The 22064-nt window shown below is 42.1% G+C and overlaps 1 long non-coding RNA gene across 1 annotated transcript in view; it reads right to left on the bottom strand.

Moving 5' to 3' along the window:
• Positions 1–12536: 12536 nt before the first annotated feature.
• LOC148127229 (uncharacterized) overlaps positions 12537–22064 on the bottom strand; it is a 78744-nt gene continuing 69216 nt past the window's right edge. Inside the window, exons 3-4 of the long non-coding RNA XR_015742114.1 lie at positions 12934–13057; positions 12537–12853 (exon numbers count right to left, since the gene is read on the bottom strand). This is a non-coding gene — a long non-coding RNA (uncharacterized LOC148127229). The remainder of the gene's footprint in view (positions 12854–12933; positions 13058–22064) is intronic.

Raw genomic sequence — 22064 nt, 5'->3', positions numbered from 1 at the left:
GGAGGGTCAATAACTGCAGTTGAACTTTACACAGGGATCACTAATATGCATACTTGACTACAACCTTGCTTATACAAAACTATGTGTAGATTTGAATTGCATTTTCTGATTCGGTATTCGTGTACATAGCAAAAAGCTATGCATTTTGCAGCCTTTATTCTTGTGGAAAGCAATCCCTCCATTTCCCCATCCCACCCATTGAGATTTCAGGAAGAAATACAAATCTTTTCTTCTTGCTCTATTTGTCCTGAGGTTTTTTTTTAGAAAATGCACTGTTCTTTATTTGCACATTGGGTTAGACAACTGGATATCAATTGCATTTAGGTTCAGAGGTCTTTCAATATCGGCTCTTTGCTTTGTTTTGTTTTTTTTAGAAACAGCTTCAATAATCATATGAGCATTGGAAGTACAGTCAGCAGGAAACTAAATTGACATAGTTAAATATGTCACACTCTTCATGCAGGTCCGTTTTGTTATGCACAGCAGATTTGGGGTGGTGTCTAGTTGGAAGCAAAAGGTTGATTTTTCCCCCCATTATTTCTTAGTTGCCATCTAGAGGTCCTTTGGATTTCTGCAGCCCAGATACAGCAGATCTATATTCTGCTCTTCTTTATTCTTCCAGGAATGAAAAAAAAATGGGACATTTCCTGTTGAAAATCTAGCTGATAAAGTTAATTCTAGCTGGTGCAGATTTTTTTTTTCTTAGCCTGCTCTGTATTTGTTTCTTCTTAACGCCTGGCTGTTATCCACATCTATCTTCAGCTTGAGGCTTTTCTAGCTTTCAGATGGCTGAAACGGTGCCGTTTATGTTTTGCCAGAAAGGAGTAAGTATTGTTTGGAGCGAAGAGAAAAGCACAAAAAAGAAAACCCGTCTGGCATTGTGCCTGGGCCTCCCACTTCAGCCTGTAAAGTGAAGCATGGGGGACAGGTAGCAGATCAGATCAGCATGTCAGAATTTGGACTCTTTAGCTGGGAAACCCACTCTAATGAAGTTTACAAATGAACCGATGCTTTTTACCTTGCCAGAAGCAGATCACCTCTCCCAAGAGTTGTTGGGTGGCAAAAGGAAAACTCCCAACTTCTTTTTTTCAGCAAGCCACAGCATCTGAACATTTCCAGATTCTGTACACTTTTTAAACATATAGTCAGGTACAGAGGGCTGGAAAAGAAGCTTGAGGGAGAGGTCAGCACCAGCTGAATTACCTTGATCAGTCCCTCACCTTCTAAACTGCCTGATCTTGACTTTGATTGTTGCCCAGGCAGAGAGAAGAGCTGGTTCCTGATTTTTGGTTCCTTAAGTGAAGAGGGCCATTTCTGCTGTGGCGGCCATTTTATGAAATAGCCTTCCTCTCAAAGTGAGGTTGGTTTCATCCCTGTAGACTTTCTGAAAGTCTCACGAGGAGGAACCCAGGAGACTGGTAAATTAGTAAGGTGGCTACATACATTATTAGCATCCCTTCACTTAATACCCCTTGTCTTTTGGGGTTCTTTGTAGTTTTTTAATAGCTATAGAATAGCACTTAGAAGTATATACTGCTTCACAGTGCTTTACAGCCCTCTGTAAGCAGTTTACAGGGTCAGCATGTTGCCCCCAATGTTATGTCCTGAGTTACTCTAAGAGTTCTCACTCAGGTCCACTCACTTCGCGTGGGCGTTCTTCCCTTCACTCATTGGTTGGTTCTCCCCAGCAGCCAGCTATAAAAGCAGGCTGCGGGGTCCCACCAGTTGCTGATTGCTGCGAGCCAGTTTCCAGGCGTGGCAAGCACGGTCAGCCCTTTATTGTTATAATAAAGTATTGTTGCACTCATGCTCTGGTTCAGCCTCTCTTTTCCCAAACTTAACACTGGCGACGAAGGTGGGATGGCTACCAGAAGCACCATGCAACCGCTGAGTCACTAGCCGCCGATCCGCAGCCAGAGAGAGCGATCGGCCGGCGATAAGGGCAACGCTGATCCGCAGCCAGAGAGAGCGGTCAGCAAACAAAAAGAGCAAACAAAAGAGCAAATGCTGATCCGCTGTCAGAAAAGCGACCAGCAAGCGATAAGAAGCGAAGCTGATCCGCAGCCAGAGAGAGCGGTCAGAATCGAAAGTTAGAAGCGTCTGTAGCCGCTTGTTAGCCCAGCTACAGGGAAAGTGAAGCGCTGCGAGCCGCAGCCGCTCAGTATTAGGCGCGAAATTCAAACGGCTGTCATTTGAATTTCAAACCTAAAAGGTACAGCACAGCGCTGTAGCTCAGTCACTGATGCCCACACAGGCGCGAATCTAGACGCCGCCAACGGCTAACAGCCAAACGTGGTCAACCCAGAGAGAAAGAGAGGATTGCGAAAAGCCTCTCCTGAGCTGAATCACTTGCCTACCACAGGCACTAAAACATTGTCTGCTGCCCCAGAGAGATTTTGTCCACAGGTTGTTCAACCGGTCCCAGCACCATGAGTTCCAATCCAGTCTTCCCAGCGTTCAAACCAGATGAGGAGAAGTGGGAATCGTATAAGAACCGCTTTAATCATTATATCGATGCAGTTGGCCTGGCGGATGCGGGAGAGCATCGGAAAAAATCGTATTTCCTAATCTACTGTGGAGCCACCGTCTGATACTGCCACGGCACTCGTGGCTCCTCGTGAGTTGAAAAACGTTCCGTGGTCTGAGTTACTTGAAATCCTCACTAACCACTATTCCCCAGGCCCTCACAGATTGCCAGGAGATTCACCTTCCGTATGAGGAAGCAATCGAGCAAGGAGACCATCAATCAATATATGGCCGCTCTCAGAACAGCAGCACTGCATTGTGGGTTTGGAACCTACCTGGAGGACATGCTCCTCGATCAACTAGTCTGCGGGGTCAAGGACCTCCACCTGCAAAGCGCCTTCTCGCCAAAAAGACCTCAACCTCGCACAAGCAGTCGAGGAGGCCTTGGCAGCTGAGCTGGCAATGAACTCAGCCACCGAGATCCAGGGCCCTAGCGCCAAGCTGACATCACTTCCAGTCCACTCCGAGGAGGTGGTAGCAGAGAAACCGTCAGTGATGAAAATGAGCGTCCACCGCCTCTCCAACGACCGCGGCCACAGGTAGGAGCCAAACAAGAAAACATCGGTCCACCCAAGCACATCACCCTGTGCCTAGCCTGTGGGGATCTCATCAGAGGGCCACCTGCAAGTTTAAAGGAGCCACCTGCAATAACTGCCATAAAGGGGCACATCGCGAGAGTCTGCCAAGCCCCCAAAGCTCAGCACACAGACACCCCCTCGCACTCGGGACCACAGAGGCAAGTATTGAACTGTCGCACGCACCACCTTGCCAAGCACACTGGCCACACTGTTAGTAAAATTTCTCTCTCCGTTTCCCTAGAAGGTAAACCGTGCCGCATGGAGGTTGACACGGGGTCAGCGCTCTCAATTATCTCATGGAACACCCTCAAGAGGCTCCAACCAAGCCTATCCACTAGCCGGCTCCAGAGATGCCAGTTTAGCCTGAAGGACTACCAGGGAAGACCATTCCTGTAATCGGCAGAGGCAAGTTCCTTGTCAGTTTTAAAGCTTTTAAAGGTCACCTACCTCTAGTGGTAGTTAACGGCAATCTACCCACCTTATTGGGGCTCGATTGGTTTCCCCATCTCGGCCTAGGGCTAACAGGAGTCCATGCTGTCTCAACCTCAGACACTGACTCCTTATTCGCTGATTACTCAGATGTGTTCAGCGAGGAGCTGGGGTGTTATAACGGTACCCCCATCTCATTCTCGGTTGACCCCCAGGCAGTACCAATCAGGCTAAAACCGCGTAGGGTCCCATTTGCTATTCGGCCAAAACTAGATGCAGAATTAGATAAACTGTTAAAACAAGGGGTCATTGAGCCAACAGATTTCGCCAAATGGGAGACGCCCATTGTCACACCCTCAAAAAGACGGTAGCCTGAGAATTTGCTCGGACTACAAGACGACAATCAATAAATTTTTACAAGTTAGCGCTTATCCGGTGCCTGTCATTCAGCATTTATTACACACATTCGAACCAGGCAGCATTTTTGCTAAATTGGACATGTCTCAAGCATATCAGCAGTTCCCTGTTGATAACCAAACAGCGGAACTCCAGACCATTGTCACTCACAGGGTGCCTTCCGGTGCAAGCGTCTCCAATTTGGCGTAAGTGTTGCCCCAGGTATTTTCAATCCCTCATGGAGCGGATTTTGCAGGGCCTCCTGGTGTAGTACCCTACTTCGACGACATCTTAGTCTCGGCCAGGGACAGACCCCAACTCTTCCAGAGAGTTCGAGCAGTGTTAGAGAGGTTCAGACAGCATGGCCTCAAGTTGAAAAAGGAAAAATGTGCCATTGCCACTAGACAGGTGGACTTTCTGGGTTATAAAATTGACGCCTCTGGCATTCACCCCTGGAGTCCAAGGTTAAGGCAATCCACGAGGCACCCATTCCAACCTCCAAAACTGAACTACAGGCTTTCTTGGGGCTATTGAACTTTTACGCATCCTTCTTGCCCCATAAAGCATCAGTAGCTGAACCCCTACACAGATTACTGGATAAAAAGTCACCGTGGCACTGGGGGCACAAAGAAGACCAGGCTTTTCACGCCGTCAAATCACTACTCACGTCAGAGGCGGTACTTATTCAATTCGACCTTAACCTCCCTCTAGTGCTGGCAGCAGACGCATCCCCTTTTGGAATTGGGGCGGTACTAAGTCACAGGCTCCCCAATGGCGCCGAGGCTCCCATCGCCTTTTTCTCAAGGACGCTCTCTGCAACGGAGCGCAATTACAGCCAGATCGATAAGGAAGCCCTAGCAGCTGTTGCAGCCATGAAAAAATTTCACGAATTTCTTTTTGGCCATTTTTTCGAGCTGGTCACGGACCACAAGCCCCTCCTGGGCCTGCTAGCCGGGGACAAACAGACCCCTCAAGTCCTTTCCCCTAGGATGACAAGGTGGACCCTCTTCCTAGCAGCCTACTCATACAGACTTATACACCGCCCGGGTAAAACACTGTCCCACGCTGACGCTCTCAGTCGCTGCCCCTTGCCGGCTCCAGCTGAAGACCCTGCTCCTGTCCACGCGATTTTCGAGATCACCCAGTTGGACCTACCCATCACTGCCCTTGACATTGCTGCTAAAACCAAGGCAGATCAAACGCTCGCCCAGGTGCTCGACTGGGTGAGGAGGGGGTGGCCAGGGGGCAATGTTGAAAACAAATTCACACCATTCAAGACTCGCATGCAGGAGTTGTCCAGTTTGCAGGGCTGTCTACTATGGGGCACTCGAGTGGTCATCCCGACCTCACTGCGTACCCGAGTTCTGGAAGCGTTGCACGAGGGACACCCTGGCATCGTGAGAATGAAGGCTTTAGCACGCAGCTACGTGTGGTGGCTGGGTCTCGACGAGGACGTTGTCAATTGGGTAAGTTCCTGCAGCATTTGCCAGGAATCCCGTCCTGCTCCCCCCATTGCCACCCCTACTAGATGGGAAAGCGCCAGCGCTCCTTGGTCCAGAATTCACATCGACCTGGCGGCCCCTTGCATGGGAAGATGTTCCTAGTGGTCGTGGACGCCTATTCTAAATGGATTGACGTAGCACAGCTATCCACGACCACCACACTAGCAATCACCAACGTGTTAACACGCCTGTTCGTAACGCACGGGCTACCCGACGCCATTGTCTCCGACAATGGCCCACAGTTTGCATCGACCGAGTTCAGCCGTTACGTAGCCAACCTGGGCATCCGCCACATTTTCACAGCCCCATTTCATCCTGCCAGTAACGGATTGGCTGAAAGGGCCGTCAGGACCACTAAAGAAGCCCTGGCTAGGTTCAGCAGGGATGACTGGCACCACAAACTCTCGCGGTTCCTGATGAGCCAGCACTCAACTCCTTGCTCAACCACCAATAAGTCCCCAGCTGAGCTCCTGATGGGCAGGCGCCTGAGGACTGTATTGGACAGACTCCACCCACAATATTGCCCTGACTCTCCCCTCGCTTCCACATCGGGGGTTAGACATTTTATCTTACAGGAGCCAGTATTCGCGAGGAACTTCGCTGGAGACCCCCTGTGGATCCCGGGCGAGATCGTAGCCATCACCGGACCGCGGTCGTATCGGGTCAGACTAGAGGATGGCCGCGTCTGGAGAAGGCACATAGACCAACTGCGGAGGCGCCACAGCACCCTCGCCAGCAGGGATCCAGAGTCACACAATGAGGGGAGACCACATCCGCAGCCCCACATCCACATCATGCCCAGCGACCAGTTCACACCAGCAACCGATTCCGAAGGCCCGAACACGGACAGCGGCACCCAGACGGTTGACCAACCCGATCCAGTCTACGGGAGCACATCCCCAGGGACCAACCCTACGAGCCCCGGGCATGCCCGAACCGAGGGGCATACTGATGACACTTTGCCGGCTCTGCCTTCCCAGGCAGACCCCGAACGGACAGACAGTGTTCCAGAGCTGCGCCGTTCAGGACGCCAACATAAACCTCCTGCCTACCTCAGAGACTATGCGTGTTCGCATCTGGGGGGAAGGGGTGTTATGTCCTGAGTTACTCTAAGAGTTCTCACTCAGGTCCACTCACTTCGCGTGGGCGTTCTTCCCTTCACTCATTGGTTGGTTCTCCCCAGCAGCCAGCTATAAAAGCAGGCTGCGGGGTCCCACCAGTTGCTGATTGCTGCGAGCCAGTTTCCAGGCGTGGCAAGCACGGTCAGCCCTTTATTGTTATAATAAAGTATTGTTGCACTCATGCTCTGGTTCAGCCTCTCTTTTTCCAAACTTAACACCCAACAATCTGGTTCTCATTTTACCAACCTCTGAAGGATGGAACATTGAGTTAATCTTGAGCCTGGTGAGACTCGAGCTGCCAAATTGCAGGCAGTCAGCAGAAGTAGCCTGCAGTACTGCATTCTAACCAGTGTACCACCGTGGCTCTTAATGATTGTAATATTTATTTATTTATTTATTTACTTATTTATTTATCATATTTATATGGCCATCCATAAAAATATTTTTTTCCCTTTCCCTTTTGATGTATATTAGATGTTAGGTCATTTTGATTATTAGATAGAGAACTCCTCATCTGAAATATTTATCTATATTAATTTTTTTATTAAATAAGAATGAGAAATTTTATAACTATTTGCAGACTTACTAGGAAAGGGGAGAAGAATTTATCAGGGTTTTTTTTCAGCATCCAACAGGATGGATTTTTTTATATATATTTAATGTTGGATGTTTGGGTCAGGTTTTTTCTTTTCTTTCCCTTTTTTGTACACAATTTTGTTGTTGTTACTGCTGGATGTATGTTTTTTTTCTGTTTTGCACTTTATTCCCATTGATAAAACATAGTAAATATATTTACAAATTTATATGGCTGTCATTCTGAGTGGCATCCGCTACAATGTTAAGTATTTAGTATTTATTAACCACCTGTTTTTAGCTTTGTTGTATGCTGCCCAGAGTCACCTGTTATGAGATGGACAGCTACATAAATTTGAGAAACAAAGAAATTTCACATAATTTGATAGATGTTAATTTATAATCCAGTCATCATGGATCGTGAGTTATAAGAGGACCTTTATCTTAATCTAACATCGTTGGCATATCAGCTGGGATAATGATAAGAGGTCCAGTATAGATAATCAGGAAATGCAAGTAAGGTACATTTTAAGATTTAATACTCAATGCAACCACCCAAATGGTACCTTTTGGAGCAGAGGTGGTATTCAGCAGGTTCTGATCAGTTCGGAAGAACCAGTAGTGGAAATTTTGAGAAGTTTGGAGAACCAACAAATACCACCTGTAATTGGCCCTGCCCCAATCTATTCTCTGCCTCCTGAGTCCCAGCTGATGGGCTGGGTCTTCTTTGGTTGCCCTGCACAGGAGAACAGAGCTGGAAAGCAGGTTAGTGGGGTGGGGAGGGAATGGGGATTTTACAGTAACCTTCCCCCTGGAGTGGGGTTAGAACAGAGATTTTACAGTATCCTTCCCCTGCCATGCCCACCAAGCCACACCCACCAAGCCACGCCATGCCTACCAAGCCATGAGCACAGAATCAGTAATAAAAAAAAAATGAAACCCACCACTGTTTTGGAGTTATCTTTTTTTTTTTTATTAAAGGTAAACATTTATATAGATTTGTCATTTAATCTCAACATTTTTGCTTGAAATACTTAGCAAACTTTTTCTCTTTGGGGAAAAAAAATCACTGCCTGTCTACTTTATGTTGCCAGAACACTTAATTATTCTGTTCCATTTGCAACCGTTTCCAGAGTCTGTGCACCATTTGAACTGAAATGTCTGGTTTGCCAGCGTTGCTGTCTTTATGCAAGTTTTCCCCTTCTAATTATTTCCAGCAATTATGGTAATAGGTGGGGATTGGGATCTAAAAAGAGATTGCCACGGAAATGTACCAAGTTCCACTTATCCCAAAAACTGGATGAGATGTATTAGAATTATGCAGTTCTCATCTGGGTGAAGATGGCACAGGTCTAAATCTGTCAACCTATCGTGAACCTCCAATTAATGTGACAAAACCTAACAGTGATGTAGAAACCCAATGAATTCTGTGCAGGAAAAAAACAGTTGTTTAAATTCCTAATTAGTTAAATGCACTGCTATGTGGCTATTAAGAGCACCAGATAAAGAAAGGGAGGGGGGAATCCCCAAATGAAGTTGATTTAAGGTAAGGTGGAGAGGCCTTAAGCAGTCTGTAATGACCAATTCCATTTCTGCGTTTCTGCTTTGCTAAATATAGATGCAGAAAGTATTATTTAAATACAGGAAACCAGTTAAGTTAAAACTCATAAGGAAAAGACAGGTTGTACAGAAAGTGATGACTGTTCTGAACTTTTAAGTAAAGTCTGCACCTCTCTTGATCTTCTACAATATCCTTATTATTAATATAAGAAATAATATCCTTATTATTAATATAAGAAACCAACAAGTAGCAAACTTAAATATAAATATTAAAGCCAAAGAATAAAAAACATAACATACCATTAGAAAAGACAATTGAAGAGCATCCTTCAGGAGCCACATGAAAAAAAACCCCATAAAACTCCAGCCTATACTTAACTTGCATGGTTTACCTGATATTTTATACAATTATTTGACTCCAGATAGTGGTGCTTCATGACAAACTTTTTTACTCCTGGACTGTGAATGGGGAGGACATTTGTTTGGGTCTTCCATTAGGCACTGAAGCCAGGGAGTGATTTGGGGTCATCATTCTGTTCACACCCAGATTGGAAGATAGAATGCATCTTGCAAGAAGTCAGAGGAGGTGGGGAGAGGGTGGAAGAAGAAAAAGAAGAAGGAAGAAGGAAGAAGGAAGAAGGAAGAAGGAAGAAGGAAGAAGGAAGAAGGAAGAAGAAGAAGAAGAAGAAGAAGAAGAAGAAGAAGAAGAAGAAGAAGAAGAAGAAGAAGAAGAAGAAGAAGAAGAAGAAGAAGAAGAAGAGGAGGAGGAGGAGGAGGAGGAGGAGGAGGAGGAGGAGCAGCAGCAGCAGCAGCAGCAGCAGCAGCAGCAGCAGCAGCTGTGGGTACAACTCAGGGATAATACAGAAATTATTGACTTCAGCCATATATGTGCCACATCCCCACAATTAGCATGTTCCCTCACATAAAACTTGATGTCTGACCCACCACCAACAAATGTTAAAGTTGGCCCTTTGTCCTAAAAGCAATGCTACTAAGCCAGTTTGGAGCAGCTTTCCTAGTGTGTCTGAGTTCATTTTATTCTTAACTGCTTTGAAAGTGCTTCTTAGTAAACCTGATGTAGACTTACTTAACCATTAGCCTTTGTAGACTTACTTAACCATCAGCCTTTTTTGGAAAAATCTGAGCTGATGTATTTGAGAATCATTACTGAATTATTCACTCAGGCATGCTTTCAAATATTTAATGGGTAATGGTTTGCTTCTCTGAAGGTCTGGAAGCAGATAAGATGTACATCTTGCTGATGCTATTCCTTTTTATTACACAGTTCGCAGGTGTAACATCACAGCTGCCAGTTCTTTAACTGGCATTGGCCTTCATACACACTGAGTTCTTCTCAAGAACCTAAGATGTTATAATATATCAGCACAGTATATGTGAGCCCCAAGCAGTGGGTCTTTTGTAATTGATAGATGGAAATTTGGTCAATGCACAGATTTTCCCAGTGCCATCCCAGATTTTTGGGTATGGTACCATGTACAAATTTTCAATATAAACAATAATGGTAACCAAAATGATTAGTAATAGTAATAAAATGAATTTTTATTTTTATTATTGTTTATACTGAAATTTTGTACATAAGTAAAAAATTAAAAGGAAAGAAAAGAGTAAAAAAGAAAAGAAGGGGAAGGGAGAGAGAGGAGGGAGGGACAAAGAAAGGAAGGAAGGAAAAAGAAAGTGAAAAAGCAAAGCAGAAAAGCAGAGAAAGACTAGTTAAAAGAACAAGAATCAAGAAAAATAAATATATGACCTTCTTTTCAACAGTTATAAAGAAAAGTTTGCTTTCTCTCCTCTCTTTGTTATTACAAATATCACTTCAGACCCTTATTTAATCCCTTTTCAGCAGATCCATAAATCATCAATTCGTTTCACATTCACTTCACAGAACATATAAAGAACAAAAGCTGCATTCTGGTACTTAAAACTTAGCCAGCTCTGTACTTGGTGCTGGCTATCACCATGGCTGTCTTAAGACAAAAAAGATCGGACCAGCTCCTGGAAGTCAAAGAGATCAGTGGCTATTAACTTTGATGCCAGAGTGGCTGCCTCTGAAAGCTGCCTGGTGGGAGATTGCATTGAACATCAGTTTTAATATTTATTTGTTTGTTTATTTGTTTGTTTGCTGATTTATTTATTTATTTTGCTTTTTTTATGGCCAGCGCGATGTGAAAACCAGGTTTTATTTATTTAACAGAGTGGTCAATCTCTGGAATACTCTACTTGACTCTGTGGTTTCTTCCCCAAACCCCCAAAACTTTAACCTTAGACTGTCTACTATTGACCTCACCCCTTTCCGAAGAGGTGCACCAACGTGCCTACCATCCCTGTCCCATTGTTTCTTTTTCTTTTTCTTATATGTATCCATTTCATGTATTCATAGCTAGGTCTATGCTTATACCTGTAATCGTATAATCGCTTGACAAAATAAATTAAATAAATAAATAAATAAAATTGCGTTTCGAATCATTGGGCCAGCACGATGTGAAAACCGGGTTTTATGGCTTTGCTTGCAGAAGTCTCCAGCCAGTAACAAGCCATGTTTTTAGCTGGATGCATAATGCAGTTTTCCCTCCAAGCAAAAGAAATGCCCATTTTCATTGCCAAGTCAAACTTGGCAATGACTTCCTACCTTTTTGCAAACAAAACTTACGTTTTATGAATTGCTCTGACCATTAACATTCAGAAAGCCTTTTTTAGAAGGTGACTTCTAAGCACAGCAATGGACTAAACCCCTAAACATTTAGGGGCGCGGGGGGAGAGTAAAACTAGTTAATGAAGTTATCCATAAAGAAGAAAAATCTGGGATGCTGAACCCAAGCAAGTATTTAAAGACAGTCAAAGAACCGAGATTTCTGAGTTGGAAATCCCATAGCTCGGTATTATATCAAACGCTGCCCAGCTGGATCTGTCTTAGCAAACTGCAGCTCCAAACCTCTGAAGATGACCTTCAAGCAATGGACTTTGATACCATTTTTGGATGCTGTTCAAATAACCTGATGCCAAAATGTTTCGTGTTTTAAAAGGTCAAATCCATCACACTCTAGGGAAGCCAGAAATAAGCTGGCAAGTAATGCAAGGGAAGCAGGATTGGTGTAATCTGGCTCCTATTAACCCCTGGGTTAAGCCATGTTTTGTCCTTTAAAAGTAGCCCCATACAGCAAGCAATAATTCTAATACAATTCCTCAGCAGCTGGTACTTGTTCTGAGTAAGGGTTTATCTATGGCTAATGTACATGTGCTTCTGTCTTGCTTACCCATTCTGATTTTTAGCAAAAAAACAAAACAAAAACACCATATAGATTAGACAGGCTTCCTCTATTAGAAAACTATTTCCCACATTGTCTTATGACCTAGGATATCAAACCATGTAGTAGGGCTGTATTATTATTATCCTTCTCATCTTTCCTATTACCTATTCGTTTAGCATCTTACGACTATAGCTTTGTTGTTTGTATCTCATGATTTATGTTGATTGCTCTTATTTAGTATCTTTTGACTATCACTGAGAGTTGTATCTTATGATTTATGATGATTGCATTATGATTATGATCATGATTTATCACCTGTTGCTTGTATGTACAGTACACTGAGAGCTTATGCACCAGAGACAAATTCCTTGTGTGTCCAGTAAAGAATTCTACTACTACTACTAACTATCCCTTTGCATAATTGTTCTGGTGTCTTTCTATGCATCTTTCTGTTTTCTCAGCCCTTTACAAAGACAAGATTTCAGCCATGGAGGTATATTTTTGATAAGGACCTTTTCTGGTCTTTGTTAATTATAACCTGCAACAAACTCTTACCAACCACTAAAAAATGAGTTGCTCATTTTGGAAAGTTCATGTTTTTATTCTCCCATATTAATTTCCCATCATTTTCTAACCTTTCCAGTAGCTATCCTACTTAGAAAATGACAAGGGGTTTTGTGTAGATGAAAAATAAACTGTCTCTTTATTCACAAATACAATACAAAATAAAATTGTACATTTTTCCCCAAAGGTCTATGGAGATTCTCAGTTATCCAGGTCATGGTGTCCCAGAGTTGTTTTTTCAAGAGGCACCTGGACTTTTGTGGGTGTTTTTCTTTGAGAACATTCCACTTTTCATCCAAGAACCTTCCTCAGTTCTAACTGACTGGAGGGGAAGCATTCTATAACAAAAAATATTTGTTATATAAATTATTTTCCTTAATGCCTCCCTATTAAACTTTTGGTCCACTTTCAGAATCACCTCTTGAGTGATGTTACTCTGAATCAGCCTTCATCAACAGATGTCTCCAGATGTGTTTGACTACGAATTCCAGAATTCCCATTCAATACCGTCATGTTAGCCAAGGAGTTGCAGTCCAACGCATCTAAAAGACAATCAGATTGGGAAAGTTTATCTTGGGACATGAAGTGTCTTGAACATGAATTGTGTGATCTCATGCAAGGAGTTAAGTATTCCACCTAAGAATTTCCCCAAATCTTGCAAGGCTATAAAAACCTGCAGTCTAATTGTAGATTGTAATGAAAACCCAACAGATCTCAAATGAGAAAGCCTAAGATTTCAACATTCTTGCTCAGTACTTTTCATTATGATATAACATTTAGTGTGAGTTCACCTAAATCTCATGAAATCACAGTAAGTAGCAATACCTAGCTAACTTTGGATGAACTGAGAAAAAATTAAACAAGTACAAGGTTTATACTTCAATGGAAACCACTAGAAAATCCCCGCGGGGTTAAACAGGCTCAGTTTGAAAGTAAAAAAAAGCAAATAACATGTTATTTCTAGGAATACTAAGCAGGTGTTTCCATAAATCAGCATCTCCTTTCTCAGCAAACTTCATCATTTATTACTTTACACAACATTTGTTATTTTACTTCATTTCATTTGGAAAGGGAGCAGGTGCCCTTTAGAGAATGGTTGGCACCACACTGCTAACTATTGCTATATCTTATTTTCAATTAAGTCATTATTTGTAAAATAAGATTTTTGAGCCCAGGTAACTCTATCCTTTTTTTCTTTTTTCTTCTCTCCAAAAATGTCTTCAGTGCCTATTGGGAATACAGCAATCTTTACAAAAGAGCCACGACCCTCTAAGAGAAATGAATTAAACAACTCTGCAAGCCAGGGTGTTCGTCTCCGAAAATTCATTAGATCAGCAAAGGCATCATCTGGAAAATGATAAGAATCGGATAACAAATCATACTACTGCCGTGGGGACTATTACATCAACTTAGGAATCCCAATTACAGAAGCAAGACTGCAAAAGTGTTCCAAATTTCAATACAAATACAGCTGAAAGCTTCTTAACCAAAACCTGCCCATCCAATTTTTTTTCTGGATTCAGAATTTGCTCTGAGCCTCCCGTATTAATGTAATGGTGTGTAAATATTAAACATTTCCAATCAGTTGAGCCTTCTTGATCCAAATATTTGGAAGCCGTAGCCAGTTGGACTACTGTAGTTATTCTGATAACAGTAGCAAGATGCCATTTCAGTCTCAAAACACACACATGCCCAATTAAATAGAGTATGTGGAGCCATGGTAAATTCTAGTTGGTGGGAAATAGGTTGCTTGTTCAATATGACCCATCTCATGGCAAAAGCATTGTCCTATAGTTACAATGTGGCTCATGTGCATGGCATCTGTATAGAATCATAATCTGGAAACAAGGGAGGATTGAAAGGTAAAGCGAAATTGGTCACAAATGTCTCCATTTGATTTTAAAGGAACAAGTTTGAAGGCAGAATTCTAAAAGGTCTCCATGTGCCTCTGGATGCTGTTCAAATTGTTGGTTATTATCTTTATTTGAGTGACCACCTCCCTCCTCCTCTGGCTTCTGCCAGTTCTGTAAGATCTGGCAGAATCGACTCACTCTTGGTCCTGTGAATTTAAGTAAGGTCTTCTAGCAGCAGGAGGACTTTCTCTGTCATGACACCTAAATATATGTATGGCTCCCATCTTACCAGCCTTTTTAAAAAGCATCAGTTCTTCTCTCATGTATTAGCATGATTGGGTGGGCTTTTCATCTGTTTATTTCCCCTATGGGATGGGGAAAATTGATTATTGTTCGAAGGAAGGAAGGAAGGAAGGAAGGAAGGAAGGAAGGAAGGAAGGAAGGAAGGAAGGAAGGAAGGAAGGAAGGAAGGAGTGTTTGTGTTTTAATGTGAACTTGCATTTTGGGCTCAGAGGTTTCCACAAACTGGCTTACATAGCAGGAATAAAAACCAAAGAAAGCCTGATTGAAGGCTAAATGGTTGCTTCATGGCAAAGGTTTTAAGTGAAGAAAAAAGATATAGTGCAAAAAAATTGAACCCCATCCTTATTCAGATTTGGGAAGACCAAAACTTTGCTAGATTGTATTCAAAGAAGACCCTCAATCACTTAGGTTAAAAGATACACTTAACATCATAGCTAGTTAAGGTTATGTTTACACAAAGTACTTTTACCAGATTAAGGAACGGTCATAACAGAAATATTTCCTAAGTTTGGCTAGTATTAACTTTGATTTGTTGGGAGGGAAAGGAAAAAGGAAGGAAGCTTAACACAATGGGCTCCTGGAACCTTAAGATGCGATTTTGCAAAACTTTGAAAAATGGGTGAATTGAGGTTAAGTGAATGCAAACTTTTTCTCTCTTCCATAATAAGAATGTTCTTTCCTGGACCAATGGTCCCTACTCACAGTCACTGATGCCCTAGTCACTTCCCGTCTTGATTATTGCAGCACGCTGTTGAGGTAATTCCCCATTAGGAGAATGAGTGCACACTGGGAGACGTAGTGAGAGTGATGTTGAATAACACATGACCAGCACACAGATACACTGAATAGTAAAATGTAGGTTTTACTTCCAGTAAACGGTTAAGCAAAGTCCAACAAGCAGTCCAAGTCATACACGGTTAAAGCAGTCAGTATTTCAGTCCAGGGATAATCCAAATAACAAAGTCCAGTGTCATAAACAGTTCAGTAAATAGATTCACAGCAATCCAAGAAGAACGACGATCAGCAACAGTCAATAGGGAAAAATGCAGGAACCAAGAACATTGACCATCAGAACATCTAGCAACTAGCAACTAACAACAGAACTAACAACCCAGGTTTCTGGCTCCATCTTATGGCGGTTTGAGGAACCACACCCAATTATAATTTTAGCATTCCCTTAAAGAGACAGTATTGAATGTCTATCCTGGTTTATATATTTCCAACCCAACTGTTAGGTGACTATCAATTCCTAACACACGCTCTACATGGGGCTGCCCTTGAAGAGTATCCAGAAGCTCCAGCAGCCTGCATGTTTTTGTGCACATGTTTCACCTCTCCTGCAGGAGCTGCATTGGTTGCCGATTTGCTTCCGGGTGCAATTCAAGGTGCTGGTTGTCACCTTTAAAGCCCTTCATGGCTTGGGACCAGGCTATCTGAGGCAATGTTTCTTTCCGGTCACATCTACCTGACCTATTAGAGCAGGGAGGCAGGGAATGCTATGGATCCCATCCCTGAGGGAGATATACTTGGTGGGACCCAGAAGAAGGGCCTTCTCCATGGTGGCTCCCTCTCTCTGGAACATCATTCCCCCCATTTTTTTTTAAAAAAAATACATTATATCCCTGCAAAAAATATAGAAGTAAACACAATCTGTAATCTATATAAGATGCAGCCATGTACTTAGTGTCAGCCCTTCCCCCACAAAACAGTAACTGCATTCAAATTACATACAAATCCCCCACAAATTAGTGACTGCATTCAAATCAGAATTAACTGATTTTCTCAGTTTGCACAATCTCTTGGACTATACACTAACCCAGAGATGAATGAATTCCCAGAACTCAACCAAGTTGAGATGGGTTCCCAGAACTCAACTAAGCCATAAAACAAGCAAGGCTAAAGTTAACCAGGATTCAGATACTGGTAAAATTGCCCTGTCGTGTATAATCTAACCCTAGAACAAGGGTCTTCAAACTTGGCAAGTTTAAGACTTGTGGACTTCAACTCCCAGAATTCCTGAGCTAACATGACTAGAGGAGGAATTCTGGGAGTTGAAGTCCACAAATCTTAAAGCTGTCAAGTTTGAAGACCCCTGCTCTAGAAGATCCAGGGTCAACAGCCAGATAAATCCATTCTCAACTGAAGCTGACTCACCATTTTATCCTGAGGAAGAAGGTTAAACCACCAAAGAATGACATTTTATAGACAACTTCAAGGACTTTTTTAAAAATGTTTTATTGATTTGATGAATGCTTTAATTAGAGTCTCTCAATCTTGGCAGCTTTAAGATGTGTGGACCAACTCCCAGAATTCCCCAACCAGCATCACAGAATTCCCCAGGCTTGAGAATTCTGAGAGTTGAAGGTCTACACATCTTAAAGCTGCCAACACTAAGAACTACTCTTTCAATTTATGCAGGCTGTAAGTTGCAATCAATGAATAAGTAAATAAAGTTTCCTTCGAGTTGAGCACCCTGAACGTTTCCTCCACACCAGGGGTCCCCAAACTTGGCAACTTTAAGACTTGTAGATTTCAATATGCTGGCTGGAGAATTCTGGGAGCTGAAGTCCACAAGTCTTAAAATTGCCAAGTTTTGAGACCCTGGTTCCACACCAATAAGTAATAGTTTGCCATTGTCATTGCCTTCTTGACATTTCTTTTTCACTGCCCAGCCCAGCCTATAATCCTGGGATTTATTGATAGTCCCTCATCCACATATTAACCAAGTCTGACCTGTTTTATCTTTTTTCAAGAACAGCCAAGGTTAACAAGCTGCCAACATCTGCTGTGACCTAAATTATAAGTCAATCTAATTATCCTCATTTCATGACCTTCTAGTAGACAGTCCCTGAAGTTGTTTTGATTCTAAAGCTCAAAAAAAAATGGATATTACATGGATATGCACTGCTAAACCTCAGGCTGGTAAGAGATAATTGTTTGTTTAGAATTGAGCTGATTTCTTTCTTGCAATAGTGGAAATAATTATGGGAAAAGAAAGAATCATGACCTTGGAGTTCTGTCTGTCTTGTTGCATATATTTCAATACAATATGTCTGTGTTTCTGCCTCAGTGTTAGCCCTTCCTCAGGGCTTTGGGTTGGGCAAGCATTATACAGTTCAAAATCAATACAATTCTTTCTTCCCTGCCACTCCTTTACTCATCCAGACCTTGAAACGCCACCATCTTAAATCTTTATTTCCACATGAATAAATAAGGTTGTAGTTAGATGTCAGGAGATTAACAGCAGCCTTCTGTCTTCCAGCAGATGATATAATGTCTGGGTTTCACTCCGCTCTGCAAAACGTTTAGACGATCAGTGCATTGCCCAGGGCAAAAAGGTGACTTGAGGTAAGTGGAAAAGTCTGCAAGGCCACTTTAAGGGCTGCAAATGAAAGGGAGGCTTTTTTCAATCTGAGGAGCCCTGGTGGCACAGCGGTTAGAATGCAGTATTGGCAGCAAACTCAGCCCACATCCTGATGGGACTCAGCCTTCCATCCTTCTGGGGTTGGTAAAATGAGGACCCAGATTGTTGGGGGCAATATGCTGACATTTGTAAACCATTTAAAGCAGGGGAATCAAGTTTGATTTTATTGAGGGCCACATCAGGGTTGTGTTTGACCTCAGAGGGGAGGGGGGGCACAGCCAGGATGGACATGGCCAGCTCGACGTCACTCGTGTCATGGGCACCTGTGGTGGCCCTAACACTGCCAGTGAATACGGGCACCCGAGCTCCATTTTTGGCTGTGACGGCTTCCTGCAATCCTCTGCCAGTGAAAACGGAGCTCGGGAGGGCCAAGCTCCATTTTTGCTGGCAGAGGCACCTTCACTGTTTCCAGGATGCAGGCCAGATCCAGCACAGGCCTTGAGTTTGACACCCCTGATTTAGACCATGCTATAAAGTACTATGGAGCAGTATATAGGTCTAAGTGCTATTGTTATTGTTATCTATTGGTCTAACAGAACAAACTCTAAAAGGGCACCCCTATCTTTGGGCAACCAGGCTGCTTGGCTTAATAAAGCTAGGGATCAGTTTAGAGTCTCTTCATATCTCCAAAGCTCATCTCTGAGAGATCTCATCACAGGCAAACTTATTTACATGTGATTAGTTAATTATTCATCTTGAATGGATTAATCAATCGTTATTAACAAGCTGACAACCCCAAACTGTATGTACGCATTTAAATGAAGTCCAGGTATTCGTGCTGTATGACAAATGAGACTTCAAATAAAATTGTGAAGCAGCTTTGATTCCAAACTGTGTCCTATGCGCATTGTATGACCTGTGACAACTACCAGGGGGCTAAAGCAAATCGCTGGAAGCCCTCACTGCTGGTTGTTGTTCTGCATGATTTATTGTGTGGTTTTGCTTCTCTCTGATCCTCCATTAGGTAGACATTCAAGGAGAGGGGTACAGCTTAATTACATGCCCACCAAGGAGACAAGACCATGCAGAAGTATACACAACAGACAGAGACAGCCTGTGTGCTACAGTGGTTGGTTAAGCTGTTGGACTTTTAATGGGAAGGTATAGATTCAAGTCCCTCCTTCAAGTCCAGAGGCATTCACAGGGTAATTTTGGCTTGATCACACATTCTCACTTTGAGAACAAAAACTCTTGGAATGTAAATCAAGCTCCCCAGTCGACCCACTGGACTCCCTGAAATATTGCTACTTCATTCTTGGAGAAATTTGTAGGATGGATATCTTTGTTGGTTGTTGTTGTTTTGTTTTTAATCAAGCAACCTCATCAAGAAATATGCTCACTGCTGCAGATTCGGAAATGATTTCCACTGTCTTTATTTGGTGTACCCGAGTTCCTCAACGGCCGTCCTTTCTCTAGCTGATCAATGTGGATATGAAAAGACATTGTTGACCAAACAAAGGAAAAAAAAGACTACAACAAGACTACAACTCTTGGAAATTAAGAACATTTCATATTTTATTCCCTCATGAAAGAGGCGTACTGGGAAGATAAGAATGGCTGAAAATAAAGAGGTAGAAGGGTTTTTTGTTTCTTTCTCTTTCCTCCTCACCTTCTTTTTTTCTATTTACTGGAGTAATTCTTTTTTTTTTTTAAGAAAAAAAAAACACGGAGACAATCCCCCTCTAAACCTTGTTAATATGTAAATTTTCCAGGTGAAACTCTCATGTCCTTTGCAATTTAAATAACCTGATTTTTAATAAGATTTTTAAATCTTATTAAAAATATAAATAAAAATATAAAAGATGTTAAACATCTTTCTTTATTATCTTAATCTAAGAAGTACTGTTAAACATATATTTCTATATATACACTACTCTTAAATCCAGTAGAGAAAGGGAAGCTGTGAAAAGCTAAAAAATTAGCTATTTTTATTCTATGAGAATAAATGAGAATTATAAAATTAGGCAGTTGAATTATTCAGTTCCTGATATCCTGTCTAATATAGACCAAAATGTGTGGTTCCTTGTTTTCCATTAGAAAAGATAGAATTAATTGATTAATGAATTGAGTTCTTTTGTCTTTTCATTTTTTTAAAAAAATCCTCCATCTGTTTACATACAGAGAGAGATGCAAGATTGAATTTCCTAAAATTGAGCTAAGCTTGAGACGTAGTACTAAATTCCTTAAAAATGATGAGATTACTTTTTCTATAAACAGGAAACATTGTGACTTGAGTATGACAAGCAATGAGAATAACCATAGTGGATGAAAATGTGAGCTTAAAAAAAGCATTCATACCAATATCAGCTCCTAGGTACCCTATGGCACAAACTAATTAGGCATTAACAGTAATCATTGTCTGGGTTTCTGTAACAGATCAATCTGGGTCATTTTTAAATTCAGCATATCCCGTGAATCAGCACTCCAGTCAATTAAAGGTCGGGAAAAGGGTCACTCTAATAATCGAATACATAAGATAGTCATTAGTTAAGTCATTTTTGTGCTGTGTGAAACCAGAAAGCTTATGGACTACTGGTCCCTAGTAGTTTCATTGGAGATGAGTTAAGATACATTTCATAGACTCATTAAGGCCACAGAGACTCATTGAAGGAATCCCAGATAGATGGCTATCTAGCCTCTGTTTGAACAAGGGAAAAGGGATCATCTATTTTCTGGATAATTGGTTTCACTGCCAAATTGCCCTGACTCTTAAGACATTTTTGCTAGCATTTAGGTAGAACCAGCCTCCCTGTAATTTCAATCCACTGTTTCATGTCATACACGCTGGAATGACGGAAAATAGAATTTGACCTTCTATCTGACATCCTTTGGAGTGTCTGAAGAATGCTATCTTATCCTCCCTCATCCTCAGTCTCAAGGCTTCAAAGTGAAAGACGCCCAGCTGTTTCAGTTTCTTTTCACAAGATGTCATTTTTCAATCTCCTGATCATCCTTGCCGCCCTTTGCTGAACTTGCTCCACTTTTCTCTGAATCCTTCTGAGAGGGTGATGCTGTCAGCTAGATAGAGAGAGAAAGATAATTTGGTCTAGTGCAGAGAGATACTCAACCTTGGCAACTTTAAGATGTGTGGACTTCAGATTTCATTTCAGAATGCTGGCTGGGGAATTGTGGGGATTGAAGTCCACGCATCTTAAAATGGCCAAGGTTGAGAACCCCTAATCTAGTGACTGAAGTTTTGAGCTTGAAACTGGGAGACTATAAGTCATTTCTTAGGTTTGAAAGCCAACTGGACCACCTTGGCCTAAGAGTTAGCATTTCTCACCGCAACCCACCTTAAGAATCATTGTTGTGGCAAAATAAGATAAGGAGCCACCTTGAGTTCACCAAAAATAGGCAAGATAAAAAAATCTAATCAATACCAAAAGCTGGTTTAATGTAATGGTTAAGTCAACAGGCTAGAAACTGGGAGACTGTGAGTACTAGTCCTGCTTTAGGCACGAAGCCAGCTGAGTGGCTGACTTTGGGTCAGTCCCTCTCTCTCAGCCTTAGGAAGGAGGCAGTAGCAAACCGCTTCAGAAAAACCTTGTCAATAAGACTTCAGGGATTACCAATCCAGGCAGTCACCAGGAATGAAAAACTGACTCAGAGGCACATATCCACACAAATCTAAACACAATAGGTGTGAGCCAACCAAATAAGTTGAATTTAGAAACTGCTTTTTTGTTGATGCAATTTAATATTATATTTGCTTCATTTTTTCCAGCCACGCCACACTACTGACTTGCATTCTGTTTGCAGTCAATGATTATTTGAACATTTTTATCATCAATAAATTAGGTTTCTCCCATTTTATATCTGCGCATTTGATTTCAATATGTTCAGTGAAGAACTTTGCACTTCTCTCTATACAATTTCATTCTACTCAGTTCAGTCTATTTCCCTAACCTATCAAAATGGTGCCGATGTTTATTTCAAAATAAATGTTTATTCAAAAACATGAGGCAAAAA

The sequence above is a fragment of the Pseudonaja textilis genome, chromosome 2, assembly GCF_049901715.1.
Source record: "Pseudonaja textilis isolate UNSWEBS1 chromosome 2, rPseTex1.2, whole genome shotgun sequence".
NCBI lineage: Eukaryota > Metazoa > Chordata > Lepidosauria > Squamata > Elapidae > Pseudonaja > Pseudonaja textilis.
The sequence above is the reverse complement of the archived record's forward strand: the minus strand, read 5'-3'. Positions and strand labels throughout refer to the sequence as shown.